The sequence below is a fragment of the Solanum lycopersicum genome, chromosome 9 (assembly GCF_036512215.1).
Source record: "Solanum lycopersicum chromosome 9, SLM_r2.1".
Taxonomy (NCBI): Eukaryota; Viridiplantae; Streptophyta; class Magnoliopsida; order Solanales; family Solanaceae; genus Solanum; species Solanum lycopersicum.
The window spans coordinates 11,424,173-11,436,193 of NC_090808.1; positions in this window are offsets into that span (position 1 = coordinate 11,424,173).

Consider the following 12,021-nt stretch of genomic DNA (forward strand, 5'->3'; position numbering starts at 1 on the left):
TTACCACTAGCCTTAGGCAACTTGGAAGGGACTTGATTAGAAACTCGTTTCTTAAATCTAGGCTTGTTTTGTATCTCAAACCTATACTTTGAAGAACCTCCATCAAAAGATCTTGCCCTCTTAGCATCTCTACTCTTAATCTTAACCCTTGCCTCTTACACATATTTGGCATGCACCATAAGACGAAAAAAGTTAATGTCGTCATGTAGCATAGCTGAATGACACTCCTCTTGCAAATCATCTGACACCCATGTAACAAAGTGGCTCATTTCATCTCTAGGATCTAAAACAAAATAAGGAGCATATTTCAACAATTTAGTGAATTTTAAGAAGAATTTTTATCTTTCATCATCTCCCTAGGAAAGAACCGATCAAGAAAAGCCTTCTTTAAGATCTCCCAAGTCACCGGACCACCTCTTAATGGCCTATTATACCTCCATTGGACATACCATGATTTAGCCACATCCTTGAGTTGATAAGTGTCTAACTCGACCTTCTCACTTGTAAACAACAATACTATCTTGTAGACTTCATTGATGAAAACCTGGGAGTCTTCTTCAACCTTGGACCTATAAAACATAGGAGGATTTATCTGAGTGAAATCCAGTCACAATCGGGGATCACCCCCTAGCAGTAACATGGCGTACTTGACCTCTCGGAGGTCTTATACAAGCCCATAGTTATCATTCATCCTATTGACATAGTAAATTCAGCGGAAAATTTAAAACTTTTTATAGCACATCATATGGTAGAAAATTAACTTCATATATAAAAAATATAATACATATTTAGAAGCTAAGTCTCTTTGTCATCTTAGACTCAACAACATTAGAATACATTAGACACATGACCCTTAAAACATAAGACATAACTAAACATTATTTAAACACTTTACAGTAAAGACATAAGTAAGAGATCCTTGAACTTAAGGATTCCTTTCATTGAGATTGGGGATCATCTATCAAGCTCTTCACCATTCAAGACATACTTTAAGCATCCATAACCTACAGTTTGTGTAAAAAGTATAGAATAATGGGATTAGTCCAAGAATGCACTAAGTATGGCAACCATGAAAAAACATGCATTTAAAAGAAACATTTTCTTGAAATTATACTTCATGTCTTTCTGAGTAAATCTTTATAAAACCTTTAGACAATAGCATTTATAATATTCATATAATTAATATAAAGATATTCAAAGGTCAAACATCACATAAGATCACATCTAGAATTTATTGCTTTTTTAAGGTACATTAGAGTAAGCCCTTTTTCTCTTAACAGTGAACCCTGTTCTCTTTTATTCAATAAATGCTCAAGTAACCCATCAGTGATACTTGGTGCAATGCATAGCCTTAAGGCCACAAGGAAACATACATATCATCTACACAAGACAACACGTACCATCATAGAAGTATAGTATAACATAGACATACTAAAGTCAATACTATAAAGACATTATAGTGAACTCCTAGTCATTATGCACATATACATATTTTACTTGAGATAGAACCTTATAAGACTTAACTCATGCCCTAATCTAAGTCTACTAGTACAATGTAAATGTAAGTCCCCATAACCTCACACATACTTAGTAAACCTATCATGAGACCACAACCTTTACATCCAAGTCATGTATAAACATAGTAAGAAGAGACCACTTCATTTACGTCAAGCAAGACCTTCATCATATAGTCAACAAGATCAACATCATGCATAAAGACTCATATCATGAACATCTTCATAACAAGTATAAAAATTCTACAATGTCATGCATAAAGAACACATACATAGTGACATGCATTACAACACCTTCCTATAACTTCCTATGGAGCTACTTGTACAATGTCTAGATGGGTTCATTACTTCCACCTATCCTAAGTAACCTCCCTTAAGTCATTATAGTTAGGGTCTTACTTATTTACTTCCATTGTCCATTATACTTTAGGGAAACTATAGCCTTAACCAACATATACCATGTGATGCTATACATGGAATACGGTGTCATAAAACCCCACACCGAAAGAAGGTGGTCTACCGGCCAAAGTAGAACCAAACATGACATAGCTTTGTAGGTAGATCCACTAGCTAATATCCTATGGCGGTGACATAGTTATGGAACTTGGGGGTACATGTGAAAACACTCTTTATTCAAATATAGGCATTGTAGATATTCACTTATGGAAATATCAATCTAACACCCTTTTGTGTCATGAGGCTATCCACCCCATGAGGTTTATGGTGACCTACCTTCCTACCATAGGAAGGGACACACACTTATGTTCATTTTCATTCGGTGCTAAGCTAAGTTCCTTTTATTGAAAACCTTTATTATAGTTTTTACTTTATGAAACATAGGTTTAGGAGAGTCATCCTCTCATATGATTAACTCATAGGTCATAGATGAAAGTTCATCAACGTAAATGATGTAAAGAATCCCTTCACATGAACATAGCATATGTAGAGCATCATCTAGTTTAGGGTACACATTAGTACACCATTCAAGGCCCCTCTCTTGACTAGATCTTCATACATGTGTGTACGTACACATAATGTGAGCAAACCTTTCACGTAACACATTAAGTCACACTTGTTTATACATACATATTCATACATATAGAAACAAAAACTAGAAATATCCTATCAAGGTACACATGTGCAATGCATAGGCAAAGTCCCATACCCTTGCCCATACTACTACACCTATCAAGTAATCCTAGTAAAAAATACATAACATTCTTCACATACATATACTTTACATGCATAGTAGTAGACACTAGTGAATATGAGAACAACCTTTCATTAAACACTATGAACATTGACTACATTGTAAGCATGCATAATGTGTGAGGGTCTGAGTATATTGGTCAACATGATCACATAATGGCTATCAACAACTCATTCTGTCAGCCACCCTCTTAGACCACATTACACTTTAAAATATAGACCAGACAACACAACTTAATATAGGAGACAAGATAATCTTCATATTATACTTTAAGGCTCCTTAACATTAGCTATTCACATATTTACATAGGGGTACATGGGTAGGGGTCATCAATCCTTAACAATTTATTAATGGCAGCACCTACACATGATATTGCCTAACTCTTTAGATGCTCATAACAGTAGTCACATAACATAGATTCACAACTCAAGTACAAGACTAGGCACAAGTTACACATAAAGTGATCATCATAACCACTCATTCCTATAATAATCAATTTGCCTTCAAGGCTATGGTCAACACATATATAATGACGATAAAGTAAACACCGCCACCATAAGTGGACCATACCACACAATACCATACAAGGCTTCATCAACTACAATACTATAAGGAAAGTAGAAGAGATAAGCATGCTTACAAATTTTTCACCCCTAGATCATCATTGATCAATACACCATGTTCATCAACAATAATATAGGTGTCAGTATACATATATATTTTAATCATAAATAAACCATGTAGAAGTCGCTAAAAGATCATACTACAACATGATACAAGACATCACATATATACTAGTAAGTAGAGAGTCATAGATCACTCATTAATATACTTTACTTTGTTTATAATGATTATAATTCACAATATACCAATATTAGAAACCAAGGGCAGTAGTTATAGCCATAATAATCAAAACATAATCATGCTTCATCTACCCTAAATCGATATCACATTATGTTCATAGCATTAGCAACTTTAAGGTTAAAACATGTAGATTAATCCTTATAAAGTTTCCTTTGATTTGATAATTAAGGGTTTATACCCATAAGTCATTCATAACATCAACCTAAAATAGAAGCTATAAGAGTCTTAACCTAATAAATTTAAACATTAAATCACTAAAAAGGCATGTTACAGTGAATCATAAGTTACTACTTAATAGCTTAGAAGCACATAGATCAATTAGTACCAAGACTTATTTAATTTAATCATACCATATTTATATTCACAATTCAACCAAGTGATCATCCTAAGGCAGTAGATAGAATTAGCAACTTCCATTCGAATTCAACATTAAATCATAAAAAGACCAGCATTATAGTGAATCATGGAAAACTAGACTAAACATATTCAACTCTTCATATGTTGGTCCATATTGATTCTTCATAATCAATTGACAATCAATTAACGTAAATAACAGTAAATATAATTAATTTTATGTAAGAGAATCACAATTCAATCAAGAACAAGTCATGATCACAAAAATGCTCATGCAAGGGCTAAATCGATTTTGGGAAGGGACATGGGTTCATCATGCAATTGGAGTAAAATAAAAATAAAAACATTACATTAAAGTAAATTCATATTTATTTAACCGTTAAAAACTTTTTGAGAAGGAACCCATGGCTAGATTGAAAGATTGATCATAAAATCTTCTTTGAAAACTTTGAGAAGATCTCTCCAAGTGAAAGGTTACATAGAGATGAAGTATCACCATACCTTTGTCTAGTTGAAAACCTCTAAAACTTAGTGATTAATTCAATTAAATCCAAGATCCAAGATGTTCTTGAGCTTTACCAAAAATGGTGGTTTCTAGGGAGAATATTTTTGAGGGAAAGTTCAATTTCGTGGAAAAGGATTTTGATGAGATCTTCACGTGTTTGACACTTTATATACACCCAAATATGGGTAAATTAATTAATTAGAATCATTTTATGATGTGGGGTGAATTTTTATTAATGAAAGAGATGCAAGACAACTGCTTACAGGCCACCATCGACGGACCCATCAATTGGCCGTATGTCAGCCTATTGGTCATCCTTTGGCTTCTGTTGATTGGTCCTTTGACAATTTTTGGGTTGAGACTGCCCAAGATAAGTACAAATACATGATAACTAACCTATGGAACGTTGGTTGACCAACTGGCCGTCATTTGGTCCATCGATTGACACTACCAAAGCAGTGTCTCTACCAGCCGTGGGTCCTTCTTGTGGGGCCTTTTGCAGGGCCCTTTAGAAGTTGTACCCGGAAGTTTCAAATGTATATACAAATTTTTAAAAGTTTTAGACCTCCCACATGAGTTTCACCCAAAAACAATACACGCAACTTATCCAAACAAGCTAGGCCCCATCTAGACACACGTTGAGCGTCTAAAGGGCTATCTTTCGAACACCTTGGATGTTCTTGGTAGTTTGAAATCCAATATTTTTAGAAACTACATATACCATATTTAAAAATAATTTTAAATCATTCTACTACTTTATAAGCTAATATCATATAGTATATAAACACGCATAGACACATGAGACACATACGTGACTAGTCGTCGAACATTTTGGTCGTCCCTTGATGTTCGACTTCCAAATGACTTCAAACTTTACACACTACCTCAAAACCATATTATAATTAATTTTAGGACCTTAGAACCTTAAGACGAGCATGTTAGGCTCTAGAAAACCTAATTCATTTTGGGGTCTTACAAATCCCGTAGACGGGAAGCCATAGTAGCAACTTGATGATGAGCTCGCGGTACAACCTCCCGATTATCTTGGGCCGTCATGGCTTGTGCTTGTGTAGTGATTTCTTGGGACATATAAAGAAGAGTGGCCCTTATATTCTCATCCGTCAAAAGAAGAGGATTTACCAGGGCTTGGTTATCATTCTCACCTTCCTCCAAAAAAGGAACTAGATAACCATAGAGAAAAGCTTCCGCATTGGCAATATCCTCTTCAACACTTCGTGTTGAATTCCTTAACGTGTTCATTTCATATAATCACAATAATAGGATTAGATGCAAAAGCACATCATAGGTATACTCTACTGGCACGATATTTGATTTCCAAGAAAGTTAGAGTTTCCTAGTCATCACGTAAGTTCCTATTTATAAGTGCGGCACGCTTCACAATTATGAATAGGAACTTACACGGACGTTCCAAGTTTGTCACATCCGAGTTTACCCCCTAGACGTAACTGATGTCATCGTCCTCTTAAAGGACTAAGACTAGCCTCTTAACTTACATCATTGCATTCATAGTTCAAATTTAGCAAAAAATTTAGAACTTTTCAATAGTTGTACTTGGAGGTTTAAATAGACCTCTACATAAATAAAACATATATATATCAAGTATACATAGACCCTTTGTGTAGGAAGAACACTTAGTCTTCTACTTTTATTGCACATAAGTATATAAAGTATAACATAGACATAATATTTATAATAGTCGTCTCATCTCATAACCATCTAATAAGATTGTAAGAACTTAGGAATAACCCATACATCAAGTAAAAAGGCCTCACGTGGGCTATACAATTTTTCATACTAAATGGAAAGAAAGAACCATAGAAGTTTTTAACTTAAAAGCAAACTTCATAATCTAGATAATGGCATCACCCTTAGAAAATTAGGACCTACCCTACTTGGATGAATAAGAGATCCAAGCCTTCTTAGATCCGTCTTCAAAGCACTTCAACGACCGAAACCTAAAATGTTAGGGAAAAAGGGAAAATGAGGTTAGTACACCACTTGTACGTAGTATGGGACCATATGCACACATACTTTGAAATCATGCTAGGAAAAAGGAAATTTCATAAAGATGCAATTTACTTTGAAACACTTATGCACATTCAATAAGACCATACAAATCCATAGGACATGTTCACTAAGTCATAGGCATGTATATTACCAAACCAACATCATCAAGTCTAGTCAAGTAAACCATGCATATCATATAAATAGATACATATTCAAGTAACTCTATCATCAAATCATATTAAAAAAACATGAATAAGAGTATATTTAAACATAACCAAAGCAAGTCAATCACCCATGAACCCTTATCAAGTCAACAAGTGAAATGACCAAGTAAATCCCCATAACATTACTCAACCAAGTAACCCAACAAGAATCATGAATAACATCCTACTTCACTTAACATGGCATTTAGGTGTACATATCATCTTAATTTAACAATATAAACCAAGACATATTCATAAGTGAACTACTCAACATATAGTATCAACAATGTGCAAGTTCATCATATACATGTCATATAGAATTATAAGCATTTCAATACATAAGAACATCCTCCTAAGACTCCCCTCAAGGCTAAATAGTGCAATGCTTAGGTAGAGTCTCATACCCCTACCTAGAGTAAGCTATACCCCTTAGGTTATCTTAGTTAGAGTTCAACACCTTAGTTCGTTTTACATGTTTGGGAACATCTTTCCCAAACTCAGAGAGACCACATGAGCTAGTGTGGAATCTTGTGTCATAAAACCCTACACCGAATTAAGGCGTACTACTTTCCATGGTCGTACCAAAACATGAAACATAGAAACTACGTGGATCCACTAGCTAGTATTCCTGTGGGGGTAACATAGTTCAAGAACTAGGAGATAGTCGGGACCCTCAATATGCTACATGAATTGTAGTCTCAAATCTAAAGAGTACATTATTGATCCTACCTTCCCTATGTATGAAGGGACCCTCCTCACTTTTGTTCACTCGGTGCTAAGCTAGAGTCGCTTTTTGAAATGTCTTTAAGCCTTTACTATCAATTATAACTTAGTTTAGGTCATAGTGTCTACCCTGTTGTATAATCATCATCATCAATATATCAATAAGAATTTCATGAGTATAAATCCTTTAATTACAATACATATAGGTGAGGTTAGCACATTAATATCTTCATATCATAAAAAGTCACATTAGTAAATCATTAACCCTCCTTATAACATTTACACCTTTAGCCAACACCTCACAATCATAATCAAGAAACTTCAATTCAACATAATACCAACCTTTAAATCCTAATACAAGGCATACTCCAATACAACATCGTGACTTAATCACAATTAACCACAATTTGAAGTAAAGGATAGAGATCATAAGACTTTACCAAGTCTCCTTCATAGTTCATCAACAAGGTCTTACCATAAACTCTCCATTCAACGTAATTTGGGTATACATCATCATAAGTCAATAATCAATATGATAACAAGTCTATAAGAATTACTACATCACCATTCGATACTAGATCATATCTTAATACAAGATACTTAGGTCATTTAACAACACACTTTATAACCTAGATCATCTTCTCAATAAGTATCATGAAAGGCTAACAATCACCCTAATTTTGTTCATGATAAGTGTAAAAACATCATCTAGTAGTAATTCAACCAATAACCAAGTCAATTGAACAAAATACAATCTAATTCATATCAAGATAAAATCTAGGGTTAAGGGTCATCTTCTACAAACTAGACCAAACATTAAAGATATATCACAATTAAGTTAGAATACATATTAATATACTTATAATATCTAAAATAATAATAAACAATTAAATTCATAACATAATTTTTTATTTTGAGAAAGACCCACATAAAAATTCAACTTTTGAAAATACTTTGAAGGAACCCTTTAAGGAAAGAGGTCTCAAAGGTGAATTAGATACCATACCTCAATGGTTGATGAATAATTGATGGTAAAATAATCCCTTTACATCCCCCAAATCCCTCCCCTCGCTTGTCTTCAATGGTGTCTTCTAATAGAGAGAGAAAGAAGAGAGAAGGAAGAGAATTTTGTTTTGAGAGTTATCATTAGACTAATGGGGTTGGGATCTTTACATGGGAGATAATTAAGTTAATTAGACTTTCCTTATTGCCTAAATAATCACCAAACCCCTGAATTAATTGTTTTTGACTAAGTTAAAATGTGTAGGAAAATGGGACCCTAACAGAAGAAACCCCATCGATGGTCCGTTTGTGACTCGACGACTGGTCCTTTATCCGTGCTGCACACTCATCGTTTTTGTAAAAGACTGTGCAGGTGAGGGACTCCAAAAATTTGGATAAGTGTTGGTCGGCGGTTGGCATAGACACCCCGTCGATGCTCTTTCGTGGGTGCACACTGCCCAGGCACTGTTTGACTCCACTTGCATGGGTCATCCTCAAGGGCCCTTGGTTGGTCCTTGGGGAGTTTTACCCGGATGTTTCAAGCATGAATATACTTAAACACATGTTTGACACACTTCCACAAATTTTCATTATTTTATGACTCCTAAAAGCTAGTCAAGTAGGCTAAGACATACTAGTACCTCCTTAAACTACTTTACGGACGTCATAGACGTTCTTGGACGTTTTGGCTCCTAGACTCCCTAAACGACCTATATTAATTAAAATAGACCTTATGAAACTTTTTTAGTGTCTAGAACATGTCTTTTATTTTCGAAGTGTCACACCGTATAAGGAATAAACATAGCCAGCCTACATTCATTAACCACATGATCGGATATCCCCAGAACAAATTTGTTCATAGTAGACCTATGATCCGCTACAATAGTAGGAGCATATTTTGATAGTTGAGAGAACTTGAGGCTATACTCCTTCACACTCATACTGCTTGGCAAAGGTTTATGAATTCTTGCATTTTCTTCTCTCTTGGTTCCAAGGGTAAGAACCTATCAATGAAAGTTGTCTTGAAAGCCCCCATGTAATACAACATTCTATAAGCGTCCTCTCATCCATGTATTTCTCATACTAAACTTGTGACACATCCTTGAGTTTGTAGGAAGCTAGTTCCGCTTTTTCTTGAGATGACAATCCATAGCATTTAGATCTTTGAATACTTCATCAATGAAACCTTGGGCGTCCTCCTGCACTTTGGAGCCAAAGAAGGTAGGGGGATTCATCCCTTGTGAAATCCCTTATCCTTGATGCAGTGGTGATAGCATTGGGGTTCACTTGTACCCTAATATACCTAGCCACTTAAGTAGCCATCACTTGAGTCAACCCATGAATAGTCTCCCTTATCTCTATATTAGAAATAGCTCCTTCTTCAATCAGAACTTTAGGGTTTGAGGAGCCGTATGGGAACCGACTCATTCACATTCCCCTCTTCGACCCTTCAAGCGTTATTCCTTCTTGTTTTCATTACCTGTAAGAAAAAGGAACAGGTCAGAAGATAAGGACATGTAGAGTAAAAAGTCTATAGGCACGACTTCAAGAATACCAACAAGATGATACTTTCCTAAGCATCACGTAGCATTTCATTCATAATTGTGGCACGCTTCACAATCATGACTAGGACTACTTGACGTGGTTTAGTGAGACATCAATACTAAGATCATTCAATCTCATGCTCTGATACCAACTTTGTCATGACTGAGCAGCACCCCCTACAAATAACCGGTGTCTTCATCCTCAAAGAGGACTTAGACTTGCCCTTTGCATTCATTAAAACATATCATAGGTCAAAAATGCAGAAAATTTAGAACTTTTTACATATTGAGGTATACATAGACCTCTCACATATCATATATGAAGTTTACTTAGACTCCTTGCTTATGATGCTTACATAGGCTTCTCGTTTAGTCAACATAACCAATACATAAGAATTAGCCTAATCTTTTTTCTCACATTAAACCATCTAAAATGAAGTACAACTTGGAGGAAAAATCCTAGTCTTATTGCAAAGTGTCCTAGAAGTTTTTCAATGGTTGGAACCTACAATGTTGGGGAAAAGGTAAGAAATATGGGTTTGTACAAACCACATGTACTAAGTATGGTTTCTATGCATAAAATCATCAATGCATGAGAAAAGGCACAATTTAGTCACAACCATGCAGAATATTAAATAACTCAACGTGCACAAATATTTGAAATCATCATAAGTCAACACAACATGATATTAACCCATCACATAAACAAACCTAAGCAACACTTATGTAATAAGAAAAATAGAACCGTATAACTCTATCAAAAGCTAAGCATCACATAAGGAACTTACTTCATACATATGACATACCTCATATTTTATCATAACATGCTTGATTCATAAGTTCATATATATATCTTGACATACACCACATAAAATCCACTAAATCATACAAGAACAATGCTAATATCATCCATTAGGATCACACATGTTCAATGTATAAAGGAAGTCTTATACCCTCCCTCACACTATGTAGTAGCCCTTAATACAAGCCCTAATAAGAGTTCACACACTTAACTTATTTATTTACTTTTACATTAGGGAAATAAGTGCAATAACCGACATGATACCATGTGAGCTACATGGAATCCAATGTTCTACTCCCACACAAAAAAGAGAGGGTTAACACTCGCCTAAGGTGTAACCTTTCGTACATAGCTATCTAGGTGGATCCACTAAGCAATAGTCCTATGTGGTAACATAGTTAAGGGTCGAGGAGATTTCTACGTGAAACCTTGACTTTCTAAACGTGGAGGTTTCCATTTCATGAGACAATATATATCTTGGGAAATTCGACTTACTAACATGAGGAAGTCCATGTGGGAGGCAGGACTTACAAAACGTGAGACCTCGATCTTATTTACATTCTTCTTTATGTGCTAAGAATTTATTCCCTTTTGAATCATCATACTGATCACACAAGATCACATTAGTGTCTTTTAGACCCATATGTGAACATCTCATCATAATAGCTCATAGGTATTCATAAATGAGAACTATCCTTTCACATTAGAATCCACAAACAAGTGAGTAAACCTTTCACTTAGCACTTTATTATAATCATAAGACACTACTTTTAATCATATAATCATCATACCATATCATACTTTCATACTTCATAAAAAATTCAATAGTGTAGGGTTAAGGATGAGTATTACTTGTTATCAACATCACAACCACACATTAGACATAGAAGCATCATAATCTAAGTAACTCATACTTGATAATTGAATTCAAGAAAAATCAATCGCCATACCTTATTACACTTTTCATTGCCTTTATACTCAAATTACCAAAGAATACATGATCAATGCATAGACGAGGCAAATTGAAGAAGCAATTACATAATTAAAATCAATATAATAAATCAACATATTCATCATGTCCACAATTCACCATATCAATTTAAGGTCTTCATGAGATTGGGAAAGATATGGGTTCATGGGAGTCTTGGGTGAATAGTAAGAATTAACCATCAACGTATACTTAAATAACATTGACTGACCATAATTCATCACTATTGATTTTTAATTTTATTTTTCAAAAAAGACCCATGTGTAGAGAGAAAACCCCAGTTT